We start from the raw sequence: 19,807 nt of genomic DNA on the forward strand, positions 1-19,807 counted from the left end.
CTCTCGGCTTTTTACACTTTTTCAAGGCTAAAATTTTCAAAATCAAGATCCAAGCATCCTTAATTGGTAAGAAAATTCCCTAACCATCTTTATGCTTAGTTATGGCTATATCATGAGTTTGAGCCATTAATTCTTTCTCTAGCTTCTTCATTTAATCAATGAAGAAGACAATGAATAGTGTTTTCAAGTTTTTAACTTGAACTTTTTCTTGTTTTTCTTGAAGATCCAAGCTTTCCTAAGGCTTCTCCAAGCTTCTTAAGGCTTCCTAGCTCCACCCACCAATCCAAGGAAGGTATACCATTTTCAAACCCTAGGTTCATATATATTATAAGGTGATTTTGATGAGTAGGATGTTATTGTAGTTGTTGTTATGATTAGAGTTTGAGATTTGGAATGGTAGTGAAATGAAATGGTAATTTTGTGGTTTTGATTTAAAGAAACTTAAGTATGATTAAAGTTAGGTTTAAGCATATGTATGAATGATTAAAATTGAATTGGTTGGGATTGTTATGATGTGATAAGGATGGGTGTTTGTTGTGTGTTGGATTTGAGGATGGTTTGTGTTGATTGTGGATAGTTTAAAAAATGGGAAATCGCGTAAACATAGTCGTCGTAACGTCCGATTTTCTTTGGACTGTTTTTGTGCATAGCATTAGGACCCGAGAACCCCCTGCTAAATTGTGACCACTGCCATGTTTAGATAGCTCATGTTACGAGCTTCGTTTTGATATGTAGTTCGTTCGATTCCGATTTACGGTTTAGGAGAAACGACCGTTTCAAGTAACGGCGTTTCGCGAACAAAACTTTTTCCCTCGCCTTACTTTGAAACATAGGTTAAAGACCAAAAAGGGTTAATTAATGTGTGAAACATTTATGGTAAGTGTGTTAGGCAGTTGGTAAGTCATTCGCGAAGGAATCGCTTTAAAACTCGTAAAGATTAAATTATTAAAAATGATGGAGCCGAGGGTACCCGAGTGACTTAAGCGAATCAGTGAGCGCAAAACAAGCGTTAGAGTCTAAGTTAGTTAAAGTATAGATTTACAAGTGACTTTGGTTTAATTCCAACTTACTTGTTGCTTATAGGTTACCAGACTCGTCCCGAGCCATTCGTAACCCCCAGTCGCTCAGGCAAGTATTCTATCCGTTATACTGTTGTTGTGATGTATACACTTGTATATGCATGATCTTGCGATAAATGCATATTGGTTATTTAGCAAATTCTTGCGATATATTGTAGCATGTGATATGGTATATATGCATGCCTGTTTCATATTCTTGAAATATATATATGTTGGTTCAGTTGATAATACCTATGCTAGAGGATAGCGGTATCTTGCATATACCCTTAGTATAGGGACCCAAAGGTGAAAATATTTTTCTAAAACCGGGAGTCGAGGATCCCGAGTAGATTATATATATATATATATATATATATATATATATATATATATATTTATATATATATATATATATATGTTTATAGTTTTCAAAACTATTAATCGAATAAGGTTTATTCGATAACTTGATTTTATTAATGAATATTATCTTGAATATTCATTCGAGGACTTATGACTCCTTTATATTATTTATTGAATATTACTTGGATATTCATTTGAGGATGTATGACTCCTTTATTTTATTTAATGAATATTATTTCGAATATTATTCGAGGACTTATGACTCCTTTTACATTATTTATTGAATATTATTTCGATTATTATTCGAGGGCTTATGACTCAGTTTATATTATTTAATGAATATTATTTGAATATTCATTTGAGGATGTATGACTCCTTTATTTTATTTAATGAATATTATTTGAATATTCATTTGAGGATCTATGACTCCGATTATTTGCTGAAATATATTCTTTATTTTATTAAAGAATAAGATGTCAATAATCAAACTTATTTTCGATTATTCAAATAAAGATAATACTTTCATATAAGTATATCTTTGGTTATTTAATACTCGTTTCAAGTATAAATTTTAATACTTCTACTTCAATTATTTTTATAAAGACTATTCTTTATGGGAATATTATTTAATTAATAATATTCAGATATTTTCTAATATTCTGGGGACTGATTTACTTCATTAAATCAGCCTTACTCCAAACACTCTTTAAAGTGTTTTCGAGTCTTCAAAATGATTTTTAAAAGTCAGAGCGGATCCCAAAACTCATTTTTATATTTAAGATCTTCCTTTTTAAAGGGGATTTAAATACTCGCTCAAAACCTGGGGAATCCGGCTCTGTGGTGTATTTTATATTCGCAACGAGGTTGCAGATTTGGTAAATGAATTGATTACTTGCCCAACGTTCGGGAAGTAAGCCCATCTCATTGAGTCGGCATAAGCGACAGGCCGGGGTACGGTCTATTATTGTGTAAGTGGCTGGGTGGCAGTCCATCAACGCGTGAGGGGCCGGGGTACGGTCGAGCGCGAGGTCCTAATGCGGCCAGGGTGATGACCGGTGAGGAATTCATCCATCTACAGTAGAAAAGGTTACTTATTGGTATCTTTGCCTGATCAGCGAGATATCGGGTTTATGCCAAAATTCTTTTCCTTTCCAAAATTCATTGGATGTTTCAAACTCTGTTCATACTTTACATAACAGAGGTTCCAGGAAATGTTTAAAGGGGTATATATATGTGGATATATATATACCGGGACTAAATAAAGTATCTCATAACTTTTTCATTCAATAATATTTCAAAGATTGAATCTATTCAAGTCTTAACTTGTGGTCTCATCTATGGGATGTTTTTCTTAAAACTTATAATACTTTGAACGGTGGCAGTTCAAGTAACTTTATATGATATAAGTGTGGTGAAGTATTGGTAACTTCATTCCTTGTTTTTACTTATATCTAGCAAGTAATTATCTTGCATATGATAGAGATGCTATTAAGTATCCATTTAGATACTTATATTATTGTTATCACTATATATATTATCTTGCGAGCTGTAAGGCTCACTCTTGCTTTATTTCTTCATCACACAACAACAGTTAGGAGAGATGGCCAGACTCCAGCAGACCCAGCGCAAGCGCGTGGGAAGCGTCCCGCGTCTTCCCGCTGATGTTGTAGCTGCAGAGGTAGATCCATTGTAGTTTAGACCATCTACTTTTGAGAATCAAATTATGTATAATTATAACTTGTGGCAGATAATGGCAATTAACTGTAAATTATCAAGTAATCATTTTGGGTTGTAATAATTTTAAATTGTGGATTCAAAGACTTGTACTTATTTCAATTTCATCTCTGAGACTATAACGGGTTGTGGTGTGTGTTAGTGTGGGGTCACAGCATAAGGTTATTTATTATTAATTAAGTGAAGTGATATTGTGGAAACAAAGACCGTGACAACCCGGATCCCCGACCCCGGATCTGGGGGTGTTACAGAAATGGTATCAGAGCTAAGCATTATAAACCTCAGAGATGATGGGACGTTAAGATAATAAGTTAACTAAGATAATAAGAACTCTTGCCAAGTTCATAGTCGGGCTACCTAACGTAGCACTGACAGTTAAACCCCTTATGGGAACCCTTATAAATATCATGATAGGAGCGTAGTTCGTTATCGTATATGGTAGCGGGATTCCGAACCCTGAGGTTGAGGAACAACATCGTGATGATATTTTATTACTAATTGGAGATCGGATTGTGGATCCGATAGAGTGTCCTAATACAGGACCAGATGATGTTGATATTGAGGATGTTGTCCTAGTAGGGATAGTTGTTGAGGAGGACCCCATGGAGGATCCTGACAGGATTGGATAAAGGACCACTGATGAATTGATGACCATGGTTTGGTCGACTACCAGAGGTAGGATTGGCCGGTCACTACCGGAGGTTCGTTCAAGTTTGTAAAGATAGTAACCCCTTTAACGCGGCTTACTCGTAAGACTGAGAAGTTCGAATGGACAGAGAAATGCGAGAACAGCTTTCAAGAACTGAAGCAGAGGTTGGTGATGGCCCCTATGCTGGCATTGCCGGATGGAAAAGGAGATTTTGTGAAGTGTAGTGACGCTTCGCACAAGGGCTTAGGGTGCGTGCTTATGCAGCACGGTAAGGTAATCGCGTACATGTCAAGACAATTAAGGTAATATGAAATTCGATATCCCCGCTCATGAGCTTAGGCTCGTGGCAATAGTTTTACCCTAAGGATTGGAGGCACTACTTATATGGAGAGAAGTGCAAGAATTACCTAAGCCATAAGTGCTCTAGTACATTCTTACGTAGAAAGAGCTCAACATACGCCAGAGGAGGCGGTTAGAGCTAATCAAGAATTATGATTGGGAGATTCTTTATCATTCGGGGAAAGCCAATATGGTGGCTGATGCCCTTAGTAAAAAGGAGAGACTCAAGATGATAATGTCTTTTGGAGAGTTTATAAGAGATTTTGAGAAAATGGAAATAGAAGTGAAGGTAACCGGAGCCGGTACCGAAAAGCTGTTTGAGATTGCAATACAGCCCGAATTATTGGAAAAGATCATATTGTGCCAGAAAAAGTTATGAATGAAAGCAGAGAGCCAAAAAAAAAAAAAAATTAGATAAGAGGTTAATACCGAGAAAGATGAGAAGGGAATAATGAGGTATTCCTATAGAATTTGGGTTCCAAAAGTTCAAGAGCGTAGGGATGAGAACTTAGATGAGAGCCATAGTTTGAGGAATAAGATTTAGAGCAAACCCTGAGCGTGATAGTCAGGGAGGTCTCCATCAAGATAGAAGGAACCCATGACATAATGGAGTGGAAAATGAGGATTTTAAATTAAAAGATGACTCCAATTATGGGGAGTAGGATGAAACATTTCATACTAAGGAAACAGAAAGTCGAGTAAGGAAAGGAGACCCGAGACGGTACTCCTATATAGCAATTCATGGACCTGTCTAGACAGAACTTAGACTATTATCCCCAACCACCACCCTGAGGAGACAGTGCGGTGAGAAATTCTTTCAGGACCTTTAAATCGCTAAGCTCTCAGAGTTCCAAGGAACAAGCTGACCCAGTCGAGGCAAGAGCCTGGCTAAAGGAAATATAGGAATCATTTGAGATTCTAAATGATTGACGAATCACAAAAGACTGTTTTTATCACTTACCCTCCTAAAAGAGAGACCACCTGCTGGTGAAAGACCAAGAAAGGCACGGAGCCAGAGGTTATAATAAACTGATTTAAGTTCAGTCAATTGTTTTAGGAAAGTACTTCCCAAGGCTATGGAGATAGTGTAAAAGCTTTAGAGACGGAACAAAGGCAGACGAGTATGATGAATTATGAATCTAAGTTGTAAAAGTTATCAAGATTCGTTCTGAGGACACGAATCCAGAATGACGGGATGTATGAAATCAATGTTTATGTTGTGTTGGTCCATGAAATAATGATAAGAGAAAGGAAAATAAAAAGAAACTGAAGTGGAAAGGAATATAAAGGCAATAGAGTTTGAGGAATGATAAGGGAGTTGGGTATGAGGAAACCCTAAAGACTCGTAACAATAGACATAGAAAAGTATGTAATCGTCAGGATGAGGGTGATATACCATGAGTTAAATTGATGGTTGAAGGTATAAGAGATACATATATATTATCCCCTGTAAGTTGGGAGGATTCGAAGAAACCTTGAGATAGTTCGAAGGATAAATAATGAGACGCGGATAGACTGAGGAGACAAGAAAGTAAGAAATTAAGAAAATTGGATGAAGGAAGTGACCTTCAAGAATGTGAAGTGTAAGACCGGTGGCTTGATACCCAGGAAGGGAGACGCCAGGTATGAAAGATATCCCAATATTGAGATGACTGTTGAGATAAACAACAAAAGTAAATAAGGATTTATTAAGAAGAAGTTCACGTTGAACACGACCAATATCTTCCAGATCATCCATGTGATCATTACCAAATCAGGAAAGAAAAGCGGATAACCATTTTTATCTTTTGGAGGCCATGTGGATTGACCTTAACTTGAATAAGGATGCTATTGTGAAATTCGGTATAGACTATCGAGGTGGAAATGATTGAATAAGATACCCTTATCAGGGATATATGACTTTATTTATCCATGGAAGGATGCTTGTACCTTTTTAGAGGTGGAATTAAGGATAGAACATCGGTAACTTAAAACGAATCCTAGGGGAATGCATAAAGGTTGGCATTTCACCCTTAATAGGGATAGTATGAGTTTTGACAGTATGAATTGGAAATGATTAAGATAACAACAACCTTTAAGGATCAGTGGAGAAATTTTTCAGAAGTATATAGACAATGGTTCTAGTAATAGTGAATGGTATTTTGATATGCCCTGTATCTAGGGAATACAGGAGGGACGATTGAAGGATAACCTTAGAGGTTTTACAAGGAGAAAGGTAATATTCAAAATTCTCAAGAATAAAAATGTTGATAAAAGAAATATGACATAAGTATATTGATGCCAAGTGAGGCACGTGTTAAACCACGAGAAGGTATGGATCGAACCAGTAATGGTCGAAATTGTTCAGGGCAATTAGGACTTAAGATAAAAAAAAAAAGAAAAAAAAAATGTTCTAAGTATGCTTGAGAGTCAGTCTTGACAGTGATTAGCCTCTAAAGAATGAGGCAATAACTTATGGAAAAATGGTGATATTTTTTTTCCCATCTGATTTTAAGGAAAACATCTTCACTCAAGCAGTGATCGGAAATAAGGTAGAAAATTTATTTGGAGGTGGTTAAAATGACATTGACTGTAAGGAACTATTACTATCAGGAAAGGCCAAAGAGGTGGCCGACACTTTAACGGTAAAAGGAAAATTGTAGGCGCTTGTGCCAAAGGAATACAGTGATGATGGTTAAAGATGTGATGGTTGTATTTTGGGTTGGAAGATTGTCATTCCTTCTGATGACTGTGCAATACCCAACCGTAATAGTAATTGGTAAAGGTTTAATTCGTGTAATCGCCATGAGCGGGCTATCTATCTCAGAAGATACTATCTTGAGATAAGCCAGGACCATATTTCAAACAGGACTAAACAAACCTTTGAGTTAAGTCTTCTATTGAAGGCATATGATTAAGAATAGTATTAACCTGCTATCGTTGCATTGATGGAAACTCTTCTGCAATTTTATCTGCTTCATGTCATGTATGTATGTCAGGATCAGGAGTGTTCTTCATGAATCAGGAATGGTGATTATGTTACCTCCTTAGAAGGATTTGATACGACATGTATGGACTCCGTATGGTTAGATATTAAGATTTCATGGAACGTGAATGACGACGGTAGGTCAGTAGTGGACCATAGTAAGGCAGCAATGATTCTGCAAGTAGTGAGCTGATTACAACCATGAGAGTTGTATTGGAATGGGTGTTGAGATTGAGTACCCCTAATCGGGTCGTGGTAGTGTATAAGTTATCATTGATAGACTAATTAAGTAGAGTATCTACATAGTGAATTATTATTCTTTCTTATCAATATAGAGTCGTATTATTATACGAGGAAGGTTGCGGTGCAAGCATAGAATTCTAGTAAGGATGATGTATAGAATGAGATCCCAGATTCGATTTTCGATGTCGAGGGAGTTTCAAAGGTGATTGTGTATAAGCTCGAGGAAGAGCATGGAGCCATAGAATGATGGACGGAATAGCAAAAATATTTAGGCATGGGAAATACGATGCTATAATACTTGATGCTGATATAAATACGTCTATGTTTTGTTCTCCTATGACAAACCTCTATAATTCAGAGGTAGGTTCCAAGCCAGATATTTTGTGGCAGTATATATATATATATATATTTTTTATATATATACAATTCTCTTCAGTTCGTTCTTTTCTCTTCTTTTCATTTCATGTAATCTGAGAAGAACAACCCTTCCAGAAGGGGAGGTATTGCCGAATGACTATCTATCTGTGTGATAGAAGCCTAGTAGGATACCATCTATTGTTTAATTGCTTGTCAAGTACTAAAGGCTGGCCACCTTCTGTACTAACTATGCGATATAACAAGTGTTCATGATCTTAGTGATCTCTCAACAAATTCCTTTACTTCTATTTGATTGATCGAATTCCGGAAAATAGAAACAACTGAAAAAGGAGTAATAAAGTGGTGGTAGTATGCGGAATGGGAACACATTCATGATACTAAGGTTGACGGGGTTATTAAAAAGTTATAGAATGCTAGCAAGCAAAAGTATAACCAGTATAATATTAGGAACGAAAGGTGATAGCGATTACGAACTGGGAAAGAATGGGTATTGAGAAGCAAAAGTTCTAATGCTAAAAGCTATAATGAGAGTCTGTGCAATAGACTTGAAAGAATTTGGAATGATCATTTAACGCGGATTAAGTTATCTTACGACAATAGATCATATGTCAGTATTGAGGTATCGCCTTATGAGATCCTTGAGGGAAGACAATGTCGATCTCCCTTATGTTAGGATGAAGTTGTAGAGCGCAAGATGCTCGGACCCGCAGTAGTCCAAAGGACCAAGGATATGATAGATCTAATCAGAGGACGGCTGGTAGTAGCCCAAGATGGTCATGATAAGTATGTTGATTTGACACGAAAGGATAAAGAGTATGAAATAGGGGACCTAGTAATGTTATAGGTATCCCTTGGAAAGGATTGATGAGGTTCGGAAAGAAAGGAAAGCTAAGTCTACAATTTGTTGGACCCTTGGATATATTAAGACGTTTGGGAAGTTAGCTTACGAGCTAGTCCTACCCCCTAATTTGCAACAAGTTCATAATGTGTTCCATGTGTCAATGCTAAGGAGGTATCATCGGGATGCCAGGCACATAGTGGAGTACGAGCAGGTGGATATGCAGTCAGATCTAACTTACGTGGAGAAGCCAGTAAGGATTATGGATACGAAGGAGCAGGTGCTTCGGAACAAAGTGATCAAGCTAGTCAGAGTACTATGGCAGAATCATAATGTGGAAGAATCGACTTGGGAACTAGAGAGCGTAATGCTAGAAAAGTACCCCCAATTGTTTTCTGTTTGATTCCGGGACGGAATCCTTTTAAGGAGGGGAGACTGTAATAACCCCAAAATTTTTCAACTTTTTGTAACCCTTGTGAATAGTGTTTTAGCTGAATGAGAAAACTTTTCACGCCACACTATGTAGGGGTTCTGTTATGGATATTCTGGGATTTTATTAGTACTCTATGAAGTATATAAGTGTATGTAAATATCGTCAGAACCCAATTCCGAACACTTTGGTTTTTCCCGGAAATCCATAAGATACGGAGAGAATTGAGTATAAGGTAACAGGATAAAAAGGATTTAAATTAAAGGATTATAATAGAGGATCATAAAAAGGAATATAATGTATTGAGAAAGGTTAAGGGAACCTAAGTAATAAGATCCCGGGTATGATCCTTCAAACGATAAACGAGAACGAAAGTTAAGCGAACCGTATAACAGATCAGCGGTCATTAGGCAAACGATTAGGAAGTTAATCAAAGGGATTAATGGGAGTGATGTCATCCAACCAATAGAAAGAAGACAAGGAAGGAAGGATGACATCATGAGGATGAGGTAAGCATGACATGGGAAGAAGGGAGGTGTGGTTGATTAAGGACCACACAAATTCAAGGGCAAGGTAGTAATTTGCTAAATCAAAAACAAAACCAAGCCAACCAAGCTAGCAAATCATTTCATCAAAAATCAAAAAATCAACCAAGGCATTTGTTCATCACCTAGCTCTCGGCTTTTTACACTTTTTCAAGGCTAAAATTTTCAAAATCAAGATCCAAGCATCCTTAATTGGTAAGAAAATTCCCTAACCATCTTTATGCTTAGTTATGGCTATATCATGAGTTTGAGCCATTAATTCTTTCTCTAGCTTCTTCATTTAATCAATGAAGAAGACAATGAATAGTGTTTTCAAGTTTTTAACTTGAACTTTTTCTTGTTTTTCTTGAAGATCCAAGCTTTCCTAAGGCTTCTCCAAGCTTCTTAAGGCTTCCTAGCTCCACCCACCAATCCAAGGAAGGTATACCATTTTCAAACCCTAGGTTCATATATATTATAAGGTGATTTTGATGAGTACGATGTTATTGTAGTTGTTGTTATGATTAGAGTTTGAGATTTGGAATGGTAGTGAAATGAAATGGTAATTTTGTGGTTTTGATTTAAAGAAACTTAAGTATGATTAAAGTTAGGTTTAAGCATATGTATGAATGATTAAAATTGAATTGGTTGGGATTGTTATGATGTGATAAGGATGGGTGTTTGTTGTGTGTTGGATTTGAGGATGGTTTGTGTTGATTGTGGATAGTTTAAAAAATGGGAAATCGCGTAAACATAGCCGTCGTAACGTCCGATTTTCTTTGGACTGTTTTTGTGCATAGCATTAGGACCCGAGAACCCCCTGCTAAATTGTGAACACTGCCATGTTTAGATAGCTCATGTTACGAGCTTCGTTTTGATATGTAGTTCGTTCGATTCCGATTTACGGTTTAGGAGAAACGACCGTTTCAAGTAACGGCGTTTCGCGAACGAAACTTTTTCCCTCGCCTTACTTTGAAACATAGGTTAAAGACTAAAAAGGGTTAATTAATGTGTGAAACATTTATGGTAAGTGTGTTAGGCAGTTGGTAAGTCATTCGCGAAGGAATCGCTTTAAAACTCGTAAAGATTAAATTATTAAAAATGATGGAGCCGAGGTTACCCGAGTGACTTAAGCGAATCAGTGAGCGCAAAACAAGCGTTAGAGTCTAAGTTAGTTAAAGTATAGATTTACAAGTGACTTTGGTTTAATTCCAACTTACTTGTTGCTTATAGGTTACCAGACTCGTCCCGAGCCATTCGTAACCCCCAGTCGCTCAGGCAAGTATTCTATCCGTTATACTGTTGTTGTGATGTATACACTTGTATATGCATGATCTTGCGATAAATGCATATTGGTTATTTAGCAAATTCTTGCGATATATTGTAGCATGTGATATGGTATATATGCATGCCTGTTTCATATTCTTGAAATATATATCTGTTGGTTCAGTTGATAATACCTATGCTAGAGGATAGCGGTATCTTGCATATACCCTTAGTATAGGGACCCAAAGGTGAAAATATTTTTCTAAAACCGGGAGTCGAGGATCCCGAGTAGATTATATATATATATATATATATATATATATATATATTTATATATATATATATGTTTATAGTTTTCAAAACTATTAATCGAATAAGGTTTATTCGATAACTTGATTTTATTAATGAATATTATCTTGAATATTCATTCGAGGACTTATGACTCCTTTATATTATTTATTGAATATTACTTGGATATTCATTTGAGGATGTATGACTCCTTTATTTTATTTAATGAATATTATTTCGAATATTATTCGAGGACTTATGACTCCTTTTACATTATTTATTGAATATTATTTCGATTATTATTCGAGGGCTTATGACTCAGTTTATATTATTTAATGAATATTATTTGAATATTCATTTGAGGATGTATGACTCCTTTATTTTATTTAATGAATATTATTTGAATATTCATTTGAGGATCTATGACTCCGATTATTTGCTGAAATATATTCTTTATTTTATTAAAGAATAAGATGTCAATAATCAAACTTATTTTCGATTATTCAAATAAAGATAATACTTTCATATAAGTATATCTTTGGTTATTTAATACTCGTTTCAAGTATAAATTTTAATACTTCTACTTCAATTATTTTTATAAAGACTATTCTTTATGGGAATATTATTTAATTAATAATATTCAGATATTTTCTAATATTCTGGGGACTGATTTACTTCATTAAATCAGCCTTACTCCAAACACTCTTTAAAGTGTTTTCGAGTCTTCAAAATGATTTTTAAAAGTCAGAGCGGATCCCAAAACTCATTTTTATATTTAAGATCTTCCTTTTTAAAGGGGATTTAAATACTCGCTCAAAACCTGGGGAATCCGGCTCTGTGGTGTATTTTATATTCGCAACGAGGTTGCAGATTTGGTAAATGAATTGATTACTTGCCCAACGTTCGGGAAGTAAGCCCATCTCATTGAGTCGGCATAAGCGACAGGCCGGGGTACGGTCTATTATTGTGTAAGTGGCTGGGTGGCAGTCCATCAACGCGTGAGGGGCCGGGGTACGGTCGAGCGCGAGGTCCTAATGCGGCCAGGGTGATGACCGGTGAGGAATTCATCCATCTACAGTAGAAAAGGTTACTTATTGGTATCTTTGCCTGATCAGCGAGATATCGGGTTTATGCCAAAATTCTTTTCCTTTCCAAAATTCATTGGATGTTTCAAACTCTGTTCATACTTTACATAACAGAGGTTCCAGGAAATGTTTAAAGGGGTATATATATGTGGATATATATATACCGGGACTAAATAAAGTATCTCATAACTTTTTCATTCAATAATATTTCAAAGATTGAATCTATTCAAGTCTTAACTTGTGGTCTCATCTATGGGATGTTTTTCTTAAAACTTATAATACTTTGAACGGTGGCAGTTCAAGTAACTTTATATGATATAAGTGTGGTGAAGTATTGGTAACTTCATTCCTTGTTTTTACTTATATCTAGCAAGTAATTATCTTGCATATGATAGAGATGCTATTAAGTATCCATTTAGATACTTATATTATTGTTATCACTATATATATTATCTTGCGAGCTGTAAGGCTCACTCTTGCTTTATTTCTTCATCACACAACAACAGTTAGGAGAGATGGCCAGACTCCAGCAGACCCAGCGCAAGCGCGTGGGAAGCGTCCCGCGTCTTCCCGCTGATGTTGTAGCTGCAGAGGTAGATCCATTGTAGTTTAGACCATCTACTTTTGAGAATCAAATTATGTATAATTATAACTTGTGGCAGATAATGGCAATTAACTGTAAATTATCAAGTAATCATTTTGGGTTGTAATAATTTTAAATTGTGGATTCAAAGACTTGTACTTATTTCAATTTCATCTCTGAGACTATAACGGGTTGTGGTGTGTGTTAGTGTGGGGTCACAGCATAAGGTTATTTATTATTAATTAAGTGAAGTGATATTGTGGAAAGAAAGACCGTGACAACCCGGATCCCCGACCCCGGATCTGGGGGTGTTACAAGCTACATTTACAAGACTGGTAAATGAACTTGGAATGGTTTCAGGTTCTTTCTCAAAATCTGTTTAGTTTTTGTTCTCATACATCAGACTTTATGATCAGTGTTTACAGATTTTCTTATCTCAATGTAATTTGTGCTTCAACTGTTACATATTAAACACTGCTTGTTATCTGATGTGATTCTATAAACTCTGAAAGTGTTTTGAATGTTCTGTGACTATTCAATCCAATGAGGATTATCTTGTTAGATGCTGACTTAGTAGTCTTTAACAAACTATGTATCGCATGTTTGAATTAGTTATTCATATGGAAATCAATAAAACAAGCAAATTCTGATTTTGATCTTAGTCAAATTTACTTTGTATATCTTATTACTAAGTCACAAACTAGATTATTGCTTCTTATCTGTCAAATTCTGATGTCAATAAATCTTAAGAATGAACTACATGCTTGATAAGCCTCACTTATCTGAAGAAAACAAAAGAAAAGAAAAATTGAAATCAGGTACTCCTTTGAGATCTAGAGTAATTTATGTGAGAGGGAAGATCCAAGTGCATTGCTGGTATTAAGTTATATGCATTAGAAAAGAAAATTGATTTTTCTTGGTGACTTTTCACATTCTCTGATTACTGGAGAAATACTCTGATAACGGCATAAATTCTGATGGCAATTGTAACTCATTTACACTGAGAAGCCACTGTCTAAAGAATTTCAAAAGATGCATAAAATGAGCACAAACAGTTGAGGTGGATTCTTGCATAACTTTATTCTACAGTAGACTTCACTATTAAAGACAGATTTTAAGCATTTTTCTTAGTTATGCCTTATTTCTAAGATATACTAAAGTTTGTCAGACTTTAATCTTTATCTGATCATTTGCACATACACAATACTGTGGTGATTAAGTTGTTTCAGATAAACAGTTAAGTATTATTTGCATAAATTCTGAGGACAAGTTCTGATTATGTTCTGATGGTTAAACTCTGAAGAAACCAGTCAGTATTTATGTGAAGAATCACAAAAACAGTCATTCACTTTTTGAGTACAGAAGCCATGTTCTGATGACCGTTAAATTCTGATAAGAGTCAAGTTCTGATGCAAACTCTGATGCTTACGTGTCACATTTTAATTACTTGACTTATTTTTAGTATTTACTATAACAGTTATATTTCACAGGAAAGTAATTAAGTGAAGATAAAAACAGTGATAATCATTTGGTTAATGGGTTGCGTGTTTGTTTTGGTAACCGCATGTGAGCAATAATTACTGCACGTTTACCGTGCCAACTAATAATGTTTTGACTGTTTACATGCTGTCAGGTGTAAAATGTTGGTTTTACTTCCAAAAAGAGCCGTTGAGTGGAAAGAGTATAAATATTAGAGATAAAAGATTATCAAATCTTTTAACTTCTCTCTTATCTTATCTCTTATTTCTTTTACTCTCTCTCTCTCTCTCTCTTTTTCTCTCTATTTTCTGACGGACTTTCTTATAGGCATTTTATCAAACACCTTGCAAACACACAACTTTTCACTTGGTTTCTCACAGAAATGGCACCAAAGGACCTTATCTATGATGGAGCCAAGTTTTTTCCCAACAACTACATGGCTATTCTCAACAAGGACGAGGCTCCTTCAGAACTTCACTTCATTCAAGATTTTCTCGCTCGAAGTGAAAGCTCCTTCAGAACTTCACTTCATTTAAGATTTTCTCGCTCGAAGTGAAATTGGGCATGCTCTGACCCAACCACAGCTTCTCTCAGGCAAATAAATTCTGGAGTTCTGGAGGTCAGGGGTATATGATGATGGTGGTGAAAATGGGTCCCCAAGCATTATTTTTACAATAGGGGAAGATGAGCACTTGGTCACCCTGTCTACTATTCGACAAGCTTTACATCTTTTAGAAAACTGTACTTACAGTTCACAAGTTGGGGAGTCAGCTCTTCAAAATATGATGGAAAATCTTGGGTTTGAGAAATCTTTTTCCAAGCTGGGACAACTGAAGAGGCCCTACATCAGGAGGGAGTGGAGCTTCTTTTTCGACTGCATTACCAAAGACTTTGCCAACAAATGCTTCAACTTTGATGTTATCCCAATAATGAGTCAGCAAATTGGGTATGCCCTTCTTAATCAAACTCATTTTGATTATGCTACTGTAATTTTGGGTTTTATAGGTGATAGGATGAAAGAAGATAGCAAGACAGTTTATTTTGCTAGATTCTGTCAGCTTATATATAATTTCTATTATTCTGATGCACCTCAAAACTTTAGTGAGATAATTGAACCCTTTAAACTTCACAAAAGGGCTTTCACAGACTTATTATATGCTGATAATAAGAAGAATGTACTAAGACCCCTCCAAATTCCTCAATCTGTAAAACAGTTCTTAGTAAATTCTGATCCTCACACATACACAACCATATATCCTGATATTGCACCTACACAGCCTTCTACTTCTCCACCTCCACCAACCCAGCCTTCCAATACTCAATCACAGCCTACCATCAGAACCTACAATCAACCAACACAATCCTCTCAACCACAACCATCAGTACCTACTATCAGAACCTCACCTCTCAAATCCAAAACAAAACCAACCTCTGGTACTTCTCAAAAGGTGTCGGTTGTAAAATCTGACACATCCTCAAGGCCCAAAACCAAAAGGACCAAATCTGTTCCTCAATCTCCACCAAGGAGAAAGAGAATGCTGATTCTGAGAGATGAATCAGATGAGGATGAATAAGTCCAGATTCCTGCATTAGAACCTGTGACAATAGAAGCTGAAAAGGTAATTTTTCAGAAGGAGGTAGAAGCTGAAGAGGTAACTCCTCAGAAACAGAATGAAGTTGAGGGTTATGGGATTTTGAAAAGAAAAAGACTTTCAAGTTCTGATGCTGCTCAAGCAACACCTTCACAACCAAAGTCCAGATCAAAGAAGAAGAGAGCATGTGTGAAAATTACACAAGCTCAATATGAGGATGCTGAAGAAGCTTTGGAAGGAGATCAGGAATCTCTGATCTTATCAGAACCTATAGTGATTGAAGCTTTGACAGCTGCTGAAGACACTGTTCAAGACACAGTGATCACACCTGCTATATCTCCAGTCAAAGAAACTGACACAGTTGAAGATTCAGGATTAAGTCCTGAAATTGATATTTACGGGTTACATATACCAACTATTTTGTATCTGGAAGCACCACAAGCAAAAGAGTTCACTCCACCTATTTCTCCATTAAATGCTGAAATTCCTACTACTCCAATTCTGAATTTGGAACCTGAAACATATGAAGTAGTTCCAGAATCTCCTTCACTTACACACACTCTTGTGTTGTCTAAAAATGATGAGCTTTTATCAGATTCTGGAGATAGTGCTCCAGCAAGTGCTCCAGTCAGTGCTCCAATTCTTGGAAAGGAAGCACTACTTAAGTTTGTTGAAGAAGATTATCCTGTTCCATGGGAGGAAACTTTTAGAGGAGTTGAGTGGACAAAGAAGTGGAATGAACCTGACTTCATTCCTAGCTCACATGTTCTGCCAGAACATATTTCAAAAGCTGATGAGTTGCTGACAAATTCTGATTTCAAGCACCAACTAAAAGTCACAGTTCTCAGTACTAAATCTCTTCAAGGTCTACACTCTAAGACTCATGAAAAGGTTGATAAACTTCAGGAAAATGCTGATAAGCTAGACTTGATGCTCAATCTAGACAAGAATAGGTTTATCAGACCAATTCATGAAAAAGTGGAAGCTATTGAGCAAGTTCAAACCAAGCAGCAACCTCAACTGGATGAGGTCTTGCAGAATCAGCCTTCTCAACAAACACAGCTCAATGAAATCCAATCTTCAGTGGAACTCCTTCTTTCTCTACTCCTGCCAGATGATGCCAAAAAGGGGGAGAAGGTAGTTAAGTCCAAATGCTCAATTAGCAAATCACTGAAGAAAAAGGATGATTTTGAAGATGACCAGGGAAACCCTAGCAAGGACAAAGGTCAAGGTCAAAGTAAGCAAAGCAGCAAAGTTTCTTCACAGAAACTAATTTCTGATTCTAGCAAATCTTCTACACAGAAGAATACAAGTTCTGAAGCTGTGAATGCTCAAACTCTGATATCAAAGTCTGATATTCTGATTCAGTCTGGAAGTCAAGACTCTCAGAAGCTTTTACAAACTCTGAAGCTTAAGGGAAGGGAGACTACTGTCTACTATAAGGATCCTAAGATTCAGACTCTTGATGAAGAAATTACTAAAAGATTGTTTCTCAAGCATAATCCTAGAATGAATTTAGAGACTCTAAAGGAGGAAGAAGCTAGATTTGCAGCTGAGAAGACAAATCCTAAGTCTAAAGCTTCTAATGCAAAGAAACCTCCAAGGCCTAAGGAAAAAGGCATTGTGATAAAAGAAAGAACTGCCACAGAGATTCCTACATCAAGTACTAGATCTCAAACTACTACTGATCCCAAAGACAAGGGAAAAGGAAAAGTTGGGAAGACAATCAAGAAACAGGAAATGAAGATTTCTCATATTCTAATGAATCATGTGTGCAAGTTTATTCAAGTCTTTGATGATGTTGCTACAGAAGATAAAACTGTTGAAACTCTGAAAGGAAGAAAGATTACAGAAGAATTTAAGACAACCTCTGACATAGCTCAAGTTGTTCAGAGTGAAGATATTTCAGAACAACAAGCTACAGAAGAATCTATAAATCATGAACAAGTCATCAAGACATCAACCTCTGACAGAGCTCAAGTTGATTTGAACAAGATGACAGTTACTGATAAGAAGAAACTCCTATGGAAAAATGTTACACCATCAGATCCTAAGAAAAGTCAACTGTTATCTGATTTCTTGACTTTGGATTGAATGTCAGAGAAGCAAGAGACAGATCTGGGTTAGGATCAAGTGAAGCCAAGATCAAAACAGGAGTTGAAGTAACTATCAAAGATCCATTTTTATTAACTGACAAACCACTTGAGGAAGTTACACAGAAACACCTTGACAAGGTTATATATGTTCAAGTGGTACTGGATACTCATGATAAGAGTAAATTCAAGGAAAAGCTAATTCTATTTCTTAAATATGGAAGAATATACAGAATGTCAGAATCAGATGTGCTAAATAAATCTCTGAAAGAACTTCAGTTCTTTCATTATCTTTTGGAGATAAAGTCTGAGGTTACCAAAAGATGGTCAAATTTCATCATGAAGACCATAAGGGATAAAGCCAAAATCTCTGGATCAAGGGTTACAGAATTTATTCCAAAGATAGTTGAAGATGATGGAAGAGAAATTCTAATGAAGAAGAATTCTGCTAAGATGGAAGTTATTCTGAAAGAAAAATGTCTATGCTACAATGAAGACTCTTCTCATCCAAGGGTAATCAGACTTGGTGATGGATTGGAAAGAAATCACATTTTAGCACTTAGGACTGCAATCTACCAGATTGGAAGTCAAGATGAAGAAATGAAGCAAGTCAAGGCTACATTAGCTTAAGTCCTAAGAAATGCAGAAGAGAAGCTGATATAAAATTTGTCAAGAATCATTTTGGATTTAGATTGATTCAGTAAGATTGGTAAAAGCTGCAAGGACTGTAAGTTGTAGTTAGTTGTCTAAATAAACTCTCATTACATTTGTACTTAAATGTTTTTGATATCATCAAATCTATTCACTTGTATATTTTTCATAATTTACAAGTTGGGGGAGAGTGTTAGATATATTTGTGATGTCATGTCTAATCTGATGTGTTTAGTTTCAGAACTTAATATCAGGACTTATCAGGACTTACTGGAAATCAGGATTTACTGAAGACAGGAAGATATCAAAACTTAAGTTATCAGAACTTGTGATATCAGAACTTAAGGAAGGATATGCTTCAGAAGTAAAGTGCGGCTGATTTCTAGGAGAGGATCTGGACTAAAACAAAGGAATATATGCTTTAAGGAGTTGGACGACTAGAAGACTTGTAAGAAGATAATATCTGATTGATATATTTTAGGAAGAGATATATTTCATATCAATTATAAGATATCTTGTAATTGTGTACTATATAAACACAGCTTAGGGTTTACACTATATGTGTTATCATTCACGAGAAAGATTATTAATTGTAACCCTAGCAGCTCTTAGTGATATTGTTCATCACTGAGAGAGTAGTTTAACCTACTTTGTAACAGAGCTTATTATATTGAATAAACTTGATTACTGTTACATACTTTGTGTTCTAAATCGATTTGATTGTATAAACACGACCCCCTTCTATAGTGTTGTGTGACCTAACAAGGTAATTATTCTAGGTCCTTTGTACTTAGTTATGGCTATCCTAGGAATCTAATCCACGAATTCCTTCACAATATTTTTCAATAAATCATTAAAGAAGAGAGTGAATAGTATTTTCATCGAATGAAGTATCTCGTAACTTTATTTCTTTTAAACAATATTTCAAAGATTGATTCCATACAAAGTTTTATCTTGTAACTCCTCCTATATGACGAGTTTTTGAAAACTTATAATACCTTGAGCAGTGGTAGTTCAAGTACTTTTCTAAAGTGTATAAGTATATTGGAGTATTTTGTAACTTCATCTTTTTTTAAACTTATATTCAGTAAGTAATTATCTCACTTGATTAAGTTGTCAGTAAGTTGTCATTTCAGATACTTGTACTATTGATTAAACTATATATTATCTTGCAAGCTGTAATGCTCGCTCTTGCTTCATTTATCCAGCACACAACAACAGTTAGGAAAGATGGCCAGACTCAAGCAGACCC

This window comes from Apium graveolens, chromosome 2 (genome assembly GCF_009905375.1).
Source record: "Apium graveolens cultivar Ventura chromosome 2, ASM990537v1, whole genome shotgun sequence".
NCBI classification, from domain to species: Eukaryota; Viridiplantae; Streptophyta; class Magnoliopsida; order Apiales; family Apiaceae; genus Apium; species Apium graveolens.